The sequence below is a fragment of the Abramis brama genome (assembly GCF_963993115.1).
Source record: "Abramis brama genome assembly, chromosome: 4".
NCBI lineage: Eukaryota > Metazoa > Chordata > Actinopteri > Cypriniformes > Leuciscidae > Abramis > Abramis brama.
In genome coordinates this window covers 27061790-27077343 of record NC_139966.1, presented here as the reverse complement: position 1 = coordinate 27077343, position 15554 = coordinate 27061790, and the positions used below count along the sequence as shown (strand labels likewise).

The 15554-nt window shown below is 35.6% G+C and overlaps 1 long non-coding RNA gene across 1 annotated transcript; it reads left to right on the top strand.

Moving 5' to 3' along the window:
• Window positions 1-3516: 3516 nt before the first annotated feature.
• On the top strand, window positions 3517-4249 carry LOC311082016. Its single transcript, XR_014606086.1, has 4 exons — window positions 3517-3624; window positions 3733-3825; window positions 3914-4029; window positions 4132-4249. It is a non-coding gene; the product is annotated as an uncharacterized lncRNA (long non-coding RNA).
• The last annotated feature ends 11305 nt before the right edge of the window (window positions 4250-15554 follow it).

Here is a 15554-nt window from a genome sequence, read left to right as displayed (position 1 = left end):
TAATGTTAACCAATTCTGTTGTAGCATAATAGGCCTATATTTTTTCCCTAAAAGTTTGTTTTATTCTCTGCTTTGTTTGTTTATATTTTTACATATTCAATCAGTCTCATTTTTGTTCAAATAATGAAAAACTTTTTTCTTGCGTCATGTTTTTTTTTTTTTTTTTTTAATAAACATATAGGTAACTTACCTTTTAAAATGCCGCAGTTGCTGCTGTTTTGTTTAGCCTAGTCATTTCGCGAACGACTTTGAAATTCGACTGGTTTATTTTTGCTGCGGCAGTAATAGGCATTGTGGTTGATTATTTATTAAAGAATTCAATTGATAATCATAACAACATGTAAGCCTATTTAATTCTGAATATAACAAAGAATGCTTAAACCGACTAACATCGGTTAGTAACTGCAAGTCCTGAAAATGTTTTAATTTTACGGTAAATTATTTTAATTTATTTCACTGTTATGTTTCAGTTAATAAATCTACAAACACATTAAAATAACACGAAGTAAATGACAAGTAACCTATTGACATAGCCTTTCTAAATTATAGAAAAACTGGGCACACAATGTTAACGTGTGTCTACTTTGTTTAAATTTAATGAATTTGAATTCGTTTAACCACAATATTTATCTTGAATTTATCTGTGACCTCAGCTCAGATTACTGCCGCGGCAGATTACGTCATAAAGAGAATAAACTGACACTTTTCAAAGTCTGTGATTACAGCGCCACTCAGCGGTAAAAGGCAGCAAATACACATCCCAATTTTGCCGCCGCGGGAACGGCGGCGGTAAAAGTCTCATTCTGGTTGGGCAACATCTGTACAGCTGAAACACTGCTGGGTGTGAGAGGACTGACAACTGTTAGGTGTGAAGACCTTTCATATGTTAATGACTGACACTAAAGGTGCTGGGTGTTCCTAGAGGGTGGGGTGGCAGGGGAGGACTTCAGGATTGAGAATTCAGAAATAAATAAATTAAGGTCCTGAAACAAAAAACCAACGTCAAAGAACTAGCAATGACTAAAGCCTACTCTAGGGTTGGTTCAAGTCGCCTGTGTCAGGGCCTTAAAACAACTGCATGAAGAAAGTATATCTTAAATATATATATATATATTTTAAAACAGACTAAAGACTAAAATAAACACCCTGTCTGAACATACAGTCACAAAAACATCTGAATATTTAATTAAATAAATTTAATTAAATAAACAAAGGAAATGAATAGAACAAATAAAGGAAAATAAGCCAAACATTTCAGAATATCAAATTTTATTGTGAAGTTTTACAAATCGCATTGCAAAATGCATTGACACCATTATATGAGATCTGAACTGAGATGGACAATGACATCACTGTTTTCTCCAAAGTGGCGCTAATATATATGAAGAGTTCAGATGCAAAAGCCTCTAAGTGCCATCTGAAATTTTCTTCTAGAATGATCATTTTAATCAAGCTCATATATTTAAGTTCAGTAATTTCACTTAAATGACAATTAATAGGTAATTTTCATTACCATTTAAGTGAATTTACTGAATTTAAATATGCAAGCTTGATAAAAATGATTATTCTAGAAGAAAATTTCAGATGGCACTTAGAGGCTTTTGCATCTGAACTCTTCATATATATTATATATATATATATATATATATATATATATATATATATATATATATATATATATATATATATATATATATATATATATACATATATATATTTTTATTTTTATTTTTTTATTTAAAAACAATCACCACTGAGCCTACTTAAGCTGGACTTGTGACGCTATTTTCTTCTGGAAACAACTTTGTTGCATTATCTTCCTGTTATCTCTGTAAAGCTGCTTTGAAACGCTGTATAAATAAAGGGGACTTGATATTTATTAAAAAGGTAGAAGGAACCTGAGCTTTTCTACTCCACTGAATTGAGGTGCGCAAGCAAGGCTCACTCGTCTCGGCACACTGTGTCCGAACAGCACTATTAGCTTATAAAGACTGAGGTCACTACAGTTAAAATCTCTTGCTGAGTTAATACACCTTTAAACTATTAATGTCTATGAACAAATATGTATTTTTATGTTTGTGTGCCTCAGCATTTCTGAGTGAACACCGCTGGTTCACTCAATATTTTTAAGTGTACTGTCTATCACGTGATATGACATCATGACGTGCAGCTGACGTTACCTGAAAAATCTATCCAAGATGGCTACCCTCTCGAACGACGTGGTATCCAGCATGAAACAACTTGTAAGTAAACCAAAACACTTCAAAACTACTTTGCTTGTTGTAATATTGTGAGAATATCATATTACACGTGATATTTGACTGTTAGACGAGGCTATTTTTAAGTTGCAAGCGCGGTGTCGCGGGCGCGATTGCCGTCAGTCCGCCTGCTAGTTACAGAATATCCTGTGTAAGTTACTGTAAATGTCGTGGCAGGGCAATAATGTTAACGTTAGTCAATAACTCTTTTCAGCAAGCGATAGTCCTTCTGTTTTTGAGTGTGTTGCTGCTGTTTGTGTTAAGCGCCCTGCTCTGGTAAGTTGCAATGTGATGTTATTCCTACATGCACCCAAATGAGCTAGTGGCTAACGTTAGCAGTTACGTTAACTTTTACTCAAACAAAGTTAAGGTTATGGACATAGTTACCGAATGAACTATGCAAGTTTTTATTAAACCTTTACAAACGTCTTTTCATTATAGGTTTAAGTGGAAGGAGTGCAGTGAGCATCCCCCAAAATCAAGGTGACTCAAATGTTAATTTAGGCTGTAACTATTTTTCACCACTTCTTTTATTTGGAGCCTAATTCATTAGCATCAATCAAACGTCTCTTAAAAATTAAATCTCTTGCTGTCTGTTTTTGTGTGCATGTGCACACCTACATTGTCACCAGAGAGCAACTTTATCGGTAAGTTACATTCACTTGAAATTTTGTATCATTAATTTGTAATTAAAGAGGTTGATTGCATAATTTGACTGGTTTCATATTGATTGTTTTATCTGTGCAGGTGAAGGACTTCTTGGGGAAATGGCCGGCTCTTCGGATTGAATCACAGGTAAAACAGACTCACTTCTCTTTTCTGCCACTCTTCACACATATTTCTATGCCAAATTTTTTAATATGCATCACATTCAAATGGAACAGCAAATGCCACTATTCACTGTGTGTAAGAACTATCACTTTGCATGTGACCATGTTGCTCAGCAATGTATTTTAACTGAACATGTTGCATCACAAATGTGTTTTCTGTTGCAAATCGAGTATTAGTCTTTTTATATAATTATTTTTGTTTGTTTTTGTAGCTTTGTGCTGAGTTCCAACGCATTACAAACGTCAACATACGGAACCAGTTCTATGCTGTGCATACACCTGCACTGGTGGCCTTGTATAGGCAGGCGGCGGCACGAACCGGTAAGATATCAGAGGCGCTGCGTGACATCTTAAAGATTTATGAACTGATATGTTTTGTCTCTTATGTTTACTGTGATGGCCAACTTATTCAAACTGAAAATTCAGTGCAGATTATGAATCCACTTAAACGCTTTTTAATTTCAAACTTTACAGGAATCTGTAAGGTGCCTCCATAATTCAGAGAACAACCCACACAAATACGATCCACAAACCGGGTAAGACTGCGTATTGTATGCTGTAAATGTTAGTTTAATCTACTACTATATGGATTTGAAATACCAAAACTGAATTTCATTAATGATGCCTGCAACTTTTCCCCCCAGAATAAATTCATCACATAACCTGGCTGTGACCACTTTACCTCTTCAAAGAATTAAGGACAACTTTTACAGACGTTGACCCTGAATGTGCAAAAGGTAATCTTAAAGATGTTGTAATCATTTTAATGTCCTCTGTTTTACTTAGTTTTATTGGCATTACATTTATTTACGATTTATTCAACAGGTTGCAAGACGTATTTTGAGACTTTGCGGAGGAAGTATTCTTTGGCTCAGCCTGAGAAGACCCAGAAAAGAAACACTATGAAGAACATTGCAAAGAACCGTCAACGAAAGAGACGGGTAAGTTAAGAAACTGGTTAAGCAGTTTTTTTTTTTTTTTTCCAGAATGTAACTATCCTCCTCTCTGTGTTTTAGTGGTTAAATTACTGTCATGTTTTGCAGTTGCTGGAGACCAGGTCCAGTGTTGTACAAACCAACACAGAAAGGGAACTGTGGAAGACTGCAACAATAGAACTGATGTCTGATGAAGATGCTATTGTTGATGGAAGGCCAGTGTGGATGGTGAGGTGAGGCTCTGCCAGGTACTACAAACCAGACTAGAGGCTGACCCACGCTACGTCACACCACCAGTGCATCATGGCAGTTTGAAAAATGAATATTTACATATATTTTATATACACTTTAATTTCTATATTTCTTATTTATTGATCTCTGATATTGATTTGTATATTTGTTCCTTTTTGATGTGCATGTTGCTTATCTCCACGTTTTGTATTTTATTCCTTTACACCTTTGTTCACATTTCTTTTTCCCCATTCATTTTAATGTATGTTTATAATGTTCTTTGGAATGTTCATGTTATATTTGTTTTTGTTCCTTTACATTTTCATCCCTTCAAATATTTTTGTTCCCCCATTCCTTTTTAATGCTTGTTTATAATGCTCTTTGGAATGTTTTATTTACCTTAATAAAAATGTCAGACTTTCTCATTGTTCTTTGTGTGTGTTTTTAAAATTATATGGGGGGGGGTTAGTGTATACTGAGCAATATCTGCATAGCTGGCCTATAACCAATCAAATCACTGTGCGATAAGGCCTAGGGTGGGCTATGTTCTAAAAGTAACCAATCAAATCACTTTCCTGGGTTTTCAATGTGTCCTGTCCTCCAATAGTGGTCTGGGTAATGGGAGTGGTTTTAAAAGAAAATGACCAATAGGGGGGGAAGGCCAAAAGGTGCACAAAGGTGTGAAAATGTTCTCTTGAAAAAACCTTTGATGGGATTACTTGCCATGGCAACAAATGGCTGTAGCACGTAAGTATACGTCCACAACATACATCCGATTTGGTATCATTTCGGATGTATACGGATATATACAGACCCATGGAATTTGAGCTATCTGGCCAGTATACTCCTGGATTCTTTCCGAATTTCAGCAGTGTATACAGGAGTATACTGGTCCGGATACATCTCTTTTCATGCAGTGTAGTGTTATATTATATATGTTGATGTTACCCTTTTGTTTGATACCTTTGCAGGTATTTGTGATTACCATTGTTGGTATGATTTATAATTTGTGTATGTAATGTGTTATTTTTATTTGTTTTTTACTTTTGCAAATATTGATAATTGATTGCATGGAAGAGAACTTTTTGATTTCTTGTTGAAAACATACTCTGTATTAAATTGGTTTAAACTAAAAGAAAAACTGTCCCTTTTTTATAATACAATCTACTTTGTTCATTCTTGTAATGCAAATTTGAATTTTCAGCATCATTACTCTAGTTAGGGGCCAAGCCCCGAAGGGGCTGAGGCACCTATTGTATCTGTTAGTTTTCTTATTAGGGGCCAAGCCCCGAAGGGGCTGTGGCACCTATTGTATCTGTTAGTTTTCTTATTATTATTATTATTATTCCGCAAATGGGAGTCTATGGCAGCCCTATGAACCGTACATAGGAAAATGATGAAATTTGGTACACTTCTAGTGATGCTAATGAATAGTAATTGGACCAATTTTTGAGTCTCTAGGACCAACTCTATAGCGCCACCACCAGTTCAAAATTTCAACATTTAAATGGTTATAACTTTTGAACCCTTTGATCTAGAAAAATGAAACTTAGTACATCTGATTTCTCTCATCACCATAATCACAACCAATACCTTACATTAAGACTCCGCCCATTACAGTAGTGGCCATTTTGAAAAGTACAGTATTCAGTTTTTTCGCTACTCCTCCTCCAAAATTTGTCCAATTTTCTCCAAAATTTGCTCAAATGATCATTGGACTGAGCCGCACAGAAGTGAGTGAACAGATTTTTTTTATTAATTTCTGTTCAAAAGTTATGATGTCACAAACTTATCAAGGTCCACCCAAAATCGGCTAAGAGGCTGTATATCTTGGTCAAACTTTGATCAATCGAAACGAAAATTGATACACTTCATCAGAAGCATGATCTGAGGTTCCATGCCAAAGTTGGGAACAGCGCCACCTATGGGTCATGAGATCTGGAAAATTTCTATTTTGGCCAATAACTTTTGAACAGAAAGTCATAAATGTGGTATCTATGGATTCCTTGCATCATGCCGAATCCGTGGATACCAAATTATCCAAGATCGGATGAACCACGTGTCCACCATTTTGAATTTTGTCATAATTTGCAATAACTTTTAAACTATTTGACATATCTTCACAAAATTTAGTATGGATCATCGACACAATGTCCTGAAGGTCCATGAGAAGATTGAGCACAGCGCCACCTAGTGTTCCAGAGATATAAGGTATTTTGCAAAAATGCTTATAACTCTTGAAAACATTGTTCAAATTTTGATTTCTTTATGTCACTACGTTCTTTGGCTTATGCCGATTCCGACGACATCTCATTTGTCATTTTCCAACAATGTGACTGTCCGCTATATTGGAACAAATGAAAAACAGTTTTTTCGCTACTCCTCTTTCAAATCTTGCTCAATTTTGCCCAAATTTTGATCAGATGTTCTTTGGAGTAAGCTGCACAGAAGTGAGTGAACAGATTTTTGATATTCGCTACCGTTCTCAAGATATTCGTCTCCAAAGTTGACCTAGCCTGTGTTTGTTGCCTTATGCTTGTTAGCTTAGCATAATCATTGGTTAGCATGCTAACCAGATGCCATTCTTTCTAATGTGGCTCTTCAGCCATCAGGATAGCCATAAGCTACATTAGCATAGCATGCTAATCTGGTTAACTTGCTTTTGTGTGCTCATTCTTACACTGAAGCTTCTCCTCTGCAGCATTGTAAAACAAGTCCTCTGGGTGGCGCAATCGGTTCAACCATGCGTCATGAATCCCGAACCATTGCGGTCGTGGGTTCGAGACCAGTGTGGGGCGACTTTGAAATTGTGTATAAATTGGAATTTGAGCTCCTTTATTATCTGGGTAAGAGCTGTACTAATGTTTCTTACAGTGGGATTAGATGAGATAAAATTTAACAAGGTTGACCCAAAATTGGTTCAGAGGCTGTAATTTGTGAACCGTTTGTCACAAAATCATAAAATTGGTGTCTATCGATTCCTTGCGTCATGTCGAATCCGAGGATATCTATTTTGCCAGGATTGGATGTACCACGTCATAAGCCATAAGCTACATCAGCATTAAGATAGCTTAGCATGCTAATCTGGTTAACTTGCTTTTGTGTGCTCATTCTTACACTGAAGCCTCTCCTCTGCAGTTTGTGATTGTACGTCCTCAGAGTAGCGCAGTCTGCTGAACCATGCGTTACTAATCCCGAGCCGTTCCGGTTGTAGGTTCGAACCCCGTGTTGGATTAGTATAAAAATTGTGTTGATTCAAGCATTGTTCTAATCTTTTGCTCTGACCCATCTTAGATCTATCTTAGAATCAACCTCACCTGCTCTAGGAACACAGACGAATGACTCCACCTCTTTTCAGCCTCATTTGAAAGCAGACACTTCGCAATTTGTTGCCAAGACAGAATTAATTATTGTCACAAGAAACGCACTTATAAAGAGCTTAAATGTACGGTGAAGTAATTTAAAACACATATTTAGGATGTGGCTGTAATAACACAAAACATATATCTTCATAAAAGTTTGTTTATTATCTTGAACATTCATCCCTCAGAATGTCTTTACCTGCATGTTATTCAGCTGCACCGATCGTTAAATGCTATATAAAGGATTTTCTGAAATGTTTTGAACACTTTCTAGGCAAGGGCGCCCTCTAACTTCATGTATGAATGAAACAGACATTCCATGACACATGCTGCATAATTCTCATATCACCTCATTTTGGGTAAAAATTAAATAAATAGTACTCATCTATATAGAAATGAAGTAAACATAATAACCCATCAATACTTTAATACTCCAAATGTACACACTAACTAAAACCGCTAAGGGAATTTTGTTTTTCAATGGATATAACTGATACTTAATATTGAATAGACTTACCACAATCTCTATTTGATGCATTGTATGCAAAACATTGACTGCTTTGATTCATATTAATTACTTTGTCTGGGCCAGTGATAATATCAACAACAGCAGTAACACAGACTTAACAGACAGTTTCATCATACCAGTATCATTGCTGTACATGTCACTCAACTTTTCAAAGTTTACCACACAAAAATAATATTTACTAAAATGAATAAAGAAATAATTCCATAAAATATCATTGTCATTTTTCTTTATTGCACAATACTTGTAAATATCTATAAAAAACTATACATAAATCGGTGTATTATTTTTACCTGCCTATACCACAAATACATAACAGGCAAAAATCAAATGTAGTGTAATGACAAACAAGCCAATTAACTTACAGGTATTAATCTATCCACAACTTACCACTAAAGACCTTAATTAACTAATAAACTTAAAATCAACATCAACGAATGACACACTCCAATTAACTAACTATGAACCAACTCAATCTGTTTTAATTAGTAATGGTACATTCCCAATCAATTGTGAATTATGTTAAATACCAGAGTATCCTGCAAAGAATTCTATTAGAACTTTTCCACTGTAAGAACAGAAATATTGAAAAACAAAATTGAGAGAAAAATGAACCAACTTCCAGACTCAATTTCAAGATACGTGCATTCTGTATCACCCATAAAACTATCTAAAATTAATAGCAAATACTTCACCGCTTCACTACAAACCGACAGGGACACATACCACCACACAGTCATCTTTCAGTGTAATCAACAAACCTCATGGAACAATGCTGCAAGAAACTGCTCTGCAATCAAACTCATGAATGCAAAGAAAGTTCCAAGTAAGTATGCCTTGTATATTTTACTCCACTTTTTATTTGTAGTAATTTTTAATTGTGATACCATAAGTTACTTTACTTTTTTTTTTCCTTTGGTTGCCCAAGATTTTTCTAGTCAACTAGCAATTGTTCACTTAAGCAATTAGTCAACGGATAGCACATTTATATGAATAAATCATAAGCCTTTAATCCCCTATGTACATAATCAACTAATCAGTGCTCAAACGCATAAAGCTTGCTGTGGTGCACCTGCAAACAATAATTAATGTGTCTTGAAAAAACAAGAAACTGTTTCATGCAGATTACATAATCTGAAAGTGTTTAAGATTTGAATCAGTTCATGTTTTTTAAAGTAGACATTTCAAACTTTCCATTAATATATTTCTCATGTCTGTGAGGCACGTATATATAGTTGTATACAGGGTTTCGGTTTACTTTTGTGACGTGGTCAACATTTATTTATTACAAACTCACAATGCTTTGTTTGTTGTTATTATCAGTATTTAAAAAAAATTACATGGTATTTTAAGTAAAATGTAAGTGATTGCACATGTGCCTCCTTGTCATCTAATTTTTTTAAAATGTTTCTTTCATTTTCCAGACAGCAATGACACAAAATATGATATCCAGAGTACCAGCTCTACAACACTTGAAGTGACTCCAGTACCATTCCCCCATAAACCCCCAAAGCAACTATACCCCTCCACCATTGCCGAAAAGAAAACCCTAGATGCACAGCATCATGTAAGTTGCACAACATTTTTCCATACAAATTAAAAGTTGAAGTACATTGAAAACAAATGGCATGACTGATTTCTCTCTCGCACTCTCTTTGTGTACAGATACCCACACTAAAAGCCAAAGTAACAAAGATACAGTCTGTTAAAAATGTATTTTTTAACAAGACTGAAGGAGAGGTAATGAACTGTTGGATAAATGATGAAACCGGAGGAATTCAAATTGCCTTGTGGGACAACTTTATTAATGACGTCCATCAAGGGAATTCGTATGACTTTACGAACTTGATGACAAAAAGGTACCAACAAAAAACCTTTTTACAATCAACCAGACACTCGACAATTACACCTTCAAAAGTTCAAATTTCTACTGGACCACTTCACCAAATGTCTGAAGACGAAATTACTTCTCACAAAACCATCACCTCTGCTTTGCAAGGTGTCCAAATAAACACTGCCCAAAGTGTGCCACTCTTCAGCAAGATTTTTCTCCGCAATGTGCTTTCCACCGCTGCACAAAGTGCAAAATGTTAAGGAGTGGCACCGCTTACATCACAAAACTCGGTGGCATTTTTGAGTTTAAAGAAAACAAAACGGAGCTCTCTTTAACAGTGTCAAATTCCATTTTGAAGACATTTTTAGCACCACTACTTGACCTGAACCACACCGATGCCCAGGACATCGAACAGCTGTTCCTGGCCATGAACAGTTTAACCGTAACATTTACACACAACATGCAGGTTCTACAAATGCAAACAACACCCAACCACGATACTGATGAGGAACTTCTTCACATTGAAGAAACTGAATTATCACAAGAACCTGCCACAGTTTTCATCCCGCAAAAAACACCTGTAACAGAAACCAAACATTCAAGCGACGAACAATTTCTTCAAATTGGAGAAACTGAATCGTCACAAGAACCTGCTGCAGTTTTCATCCCGCAAAAAAGACCTGTAACAAAAAACAAATAATTTTGTAAAAAAAAACAAAACTTGTGATAAGTCTATATAGCCTGTATAACTTGTATTTTGTTGAAAATTTGTAAAAAATGTGTAGATGTGTATCTATAGGGGTTTACTTTTCAATAGTTAAAATGTTTGTTTGTTTTTTTCCCCCATTTCTAGTTGCTAAAATTATATATAATTTATACATTAATAATAAAATAATATACATAATTAATATACATTACTATAAAATAAATGATTTAATTATGATGCTTTTTTCCTACTTGATTAAATGTTTAAGTTTTGCAACTATAGAGGATGCTTTCTTTATCAATGTTTTACTTTTGATGGTTACTTTTTTTTTTTCACCCAAATTGATTTCCTTCTAAATAAATGCAATACGACACTAACTTTTGTCCTCTTTATCTTTGTACCTGTACTTCCATTTATATTGCTTTAAATTTTGGTTTGTTTTTAAACTCCAACTAATCCTCTTTTCATACGAACTGTACTTTAATTTTAGTCCCCTATAAAATTTCCATTATTGGTCTAAATGTCTAGTGTGTAATTTCAGTCAAATTATAAATGAGCTGCACAAAAATGGTTAAACCAGATTTTTTTTTCTTAAATTGTTCCCAACCAAGAACTCAGAAACTGCAATGTGTTGGCCAACCACGTTACTGTTGTAAATGACATGCAGTTGACCAAAAGACTGTGGTTTCCACATTCCAGATACATTGTCTTGTTTATTCAATTGTTTCAGCACTGCAATGAACTTTGAATTGTTACAATGAAAATAAATACTACTATAAGTGCTGAACTATCACCCTTCAGTACTGATACATTCTGAATTACCTATAACCCAGATAAATATATATTTTGCTCTTTCTCTGAACATTTATAAAGCTGTTAATTGTCACTTGAATTATTTTTACCCAGATAATACTTACATTAATCTTTCTTCCCCTTGAATTAGAAATGTGTTTTCTCACACATTCCGAATGAAACATGTGTCCGCCATTTTGAATTTTGTCATAAATTGCCATATCTTTTAAACTATTTGACATATCACAAAAGTTGGTAGGGATGATCAACACCATGTCCTGAAGGTACCTGAGAAGTTTGAACACAGCGCCACCTAGTGTTCCAGAGTTATAATGTTTTTTGCAAAAATGCTTATAACTTTTGAAAACATTGTTCAAATTTTCATTGCTTTATGTCATTACGTTCCTTGGTTTATGCCAATTCCGACAATGTCTCATTTGTCATTTTCCAACAATGTGACTGTCCGCCATGTTGGAACAAATGAAAAACTGTTTTTTCACTACTCCTCCTTCAAATCTTGCTCAATTTTGTCCAAAATTTTATCAGATGTTCTTTAGACCGAACCGCACAGAAATGACTGAACAGATTTTTGATAGTTGCCTCCATTCCCATGATATTCCTCTCTGAAGTTGACCCTGTTTGTTGTCTTATGCTAGTTAGCTTAGCATAATTATTGGTTAGCATGCTAACCAAATGCCATTCTTTCTAATGTGGCTCTTCAGCTATCAGGATAACCATAAGCTACGTTAGCATTAAGCTAGCTTAGCATGCTAATCTCGTTAACATGATTTTGTGTGCTCATTCTTACACTGAATGCTCTCGAATCCTGCGTAGGATGACTACATAAAATTGTGTATTATGTCGAGTCGATTCTTGTATTCAAGCATTCTACTAATCTTTTGCTCTTCTGGCTCCGCATTGTGCTACAGCGATTCTACCTTCAACATCTTAAGTCTCTGTAAAATTATTAAGCAAACCACAGTGTGTGAGTGTAAACCACATACTAAGTAAAGCAAAAGGCTTTAACTTTGAAGATTGTTAAATCATTTCCAATGTGTAGCAAATGTTAAACCATGTGAATTGTGCAATGTTCAAAAGATTCCTAGTAAAAAAATAATGTATCCAAACAAGCCAAACAACCAGAAGGGCTTGGCCCCGGAAAGGCTGCTTGCAGCTTTAATTTACATTTGTAATTGTGTGTACATCGCCACAATACAAAACTGTTGTCTTTGTTATGCATGACTTGATAAGAATACACTTTCTTTGATTTCAGCGTGATTTTTTTTTTTGTAGATGTGAAAGTGAAAATTTCCAAGCACCTGTTCCCAAGAGAGCCAAGACAAACAAGCAGGCAAACTTGCGGCAGTCCACTGTGTCAAGGAAAACAAAGACTGATGTTGACATGGTTCCACAGACCTTGAGATAATTGCCCGCATTGGAAACTGGACCACATCTGAAGTCTGTTGACTCACATTCGCCCATGAGTCTATTTAAACTAATTTTTTTTCCAGAGAGTGCTCTCAACTCTGTGCCACAACACCAATGCTCAGGATGCCATGGCAACTGCAAAGGGCCGCAAATATAAATGGACAGATGTCAGCATCAGTGAGATGTACCGTTACATTGGGCTGATGTTTTACATGGCCATGGTGAAGTTGTGCTCCATCAGAGACTACTGGCGGTAAAGCAATGTTTGCTTTAAAAGAGGGGCACAGCTGAACATGACCATCTTTTCAGGGTCAAACCTCTCATGGACACTATCCATCATGATTGCAAAGCTATCCATCATCCTAGAAGAAATTTAGCTGTGGATCAGGGAATGGTGGCATGCAAACCAAACACAGGAATGACAGTATATGAAAGCCAATCCAACCAGGTGGGGTTTCAAGTTGTTTGTTCTTGCAGACTCATCGAATGCATACACTATGGACTTCTGTTTACATAGGAAAGAACAAGTTTCCCCACAGGCCATGGACTGTCATATGATGTTGTAACACTTCTTTTGGACCATACATTTTTGGTTTCTGGGTACCATGTGTACATGGCTATTTTTTATACAAGTCCAAAGCTCCTAAAAGACATGTTCGCAGTGAAGTTTGGTGCTTGCGGTACTTAGAGACAACAGGAAGGACTGTCCTTGGAATGCGAATAATTCACTCTAAAAATAATCTGCTGAGGGATCCATCAGATAAATTCAGGATGGACCTCTTTTATTTGGGAAGTGGATGGACACACGAGTGGCATCTATCTGTTCTACCATCCATTATTCTTATAAAGGAGACTCAGTCCTCCATGTATCTTGTGTTTTCATCCTAAAATAGAAGTTTAGCTGTGGATGAAAGAATGGTGGCAAGTACAGCAAAACAGGAATGACAGTACATGAAAGCCAAGCCAACCAGGTGGGGCTTCAAGTCCTTGCCGATTCATCAAATGGATACACTGTGGACATTTTTGTGAACACAAGAAAAAAAAAAAAATTATTTCCTTTTCCTTTAATCCTCCCTTATCGGGCTTATGCTACTCTGAACAATGCCTGAACTTTGTATTTTGAGCATTTCTTGTATTGTTTTTTGCCTCTTCACGATGACTCGCTTAATTTAGTCCTAAATTATAAGTCAATTTGGACAAAAGCGTCTGCTAAATGACTAAATGTAATATAATGCTGTGACGTCTCTTTTGGACTGTAGATTTTTATGCTTTGGGTACCATGAAAATATGGACAATTTCTAAAGAAGTTCAAAGCTCCTGTCAGAATTGTTTGCCTTGAAGTTTGGGGCTTGTGGGACTTAAGGGACTTAAGAGACTCAAGGAAGGACTGGCCACGGGATGCAACTAATTCACTCTCAAAAAAACAAAACAAAACCTACACAGGTGAGACTGTGCAGATCAGGATGAAATCATAAGATAAAAATGAAAAAGGACAAAAACATACCCATGTCCATGTGGTGTTGACCTGTCTGATCAGCTGTTACAGAAACTACATGACAACACTATACAATGAAGTGGTACAGACAGATATTTCTACACTTACTGGAAATTGCTTCCACCAATGCTTTAACCACAAAGAGTTCATAGAACAGATTATTACAGAGATCTGTGGATCTGAAGGAAAGGATCATGTGACACTGAAGACTGGAGTAATGATGCTGAAAATTCAGCTTTGATCACAGGAGTAAATACAATTTGAAAATATATTCAAATAGAAAAATTGTTAAAGTATTTCATAATATTACTTTTCTGTATTTTGGATCAAATAAATGCAGCCTTGGTGAGCAGAAGAGACTTTTAAAAACATTTAAAAAATCTTAACCTAGAACTTGTGTAGGTCTAAAGTTAAGTCAAGTCTTTGAAAAGAAAACATAGTCAGACTACTTTATCTACAAACTCTAAAACGACAAACGTTAAATGACCATCCACCTAATTCCTGATGATCTTACTGCGTTTTGAATTATGGATTTTTTTTCTTCAAAAGCAACTCAAACTTTTTTTTTCTTCTTCTCAAGAATACAGTCCTGTTGCTCGCATATCGTAGCCCTGTTTGTGCTAAAGACAGTGTTATGATACTTTAATATGTTAGCCATTAAAATGTTGAGCAACTGAAAAGACTAGTCTAAGTTATCAGAGTTGACATCAATCTATGATCTATATTGTGTTAGGGAACCGGGATTCACTTCTTTTAACTGCTGTGTGAGCATTGCATTTTACTTCAGCTGAGCAATATTAACTGAGATGGAGAAATCAAAAGAATATTTTGCTGATAAAATTCAAAATCAGGGGCCTGAGAAACTGTAACTGCTCAACTTGGAATGGTTTTTGTAGTTGGGGAGGAGGTCACTCCCATAGCACACATCTCTAACCGCTGAAGCTTGACTTCCATCATTTCCTACAAACCAGTTAAAATTTGTGAATGCCCTTCTGGCTTGAACGCTTTAATCCACCTCTAACTGTAAGTGGATTTAACAAACCCAGTCTTGAAATAACTCAGAACTTACAGAAAAGGGTGACATGGACCCACAAATTGGCAAAGAGACCTTACTTTTAGGATCATAGGGCTTTAAATGTATTCCTTGTCACCAGAAG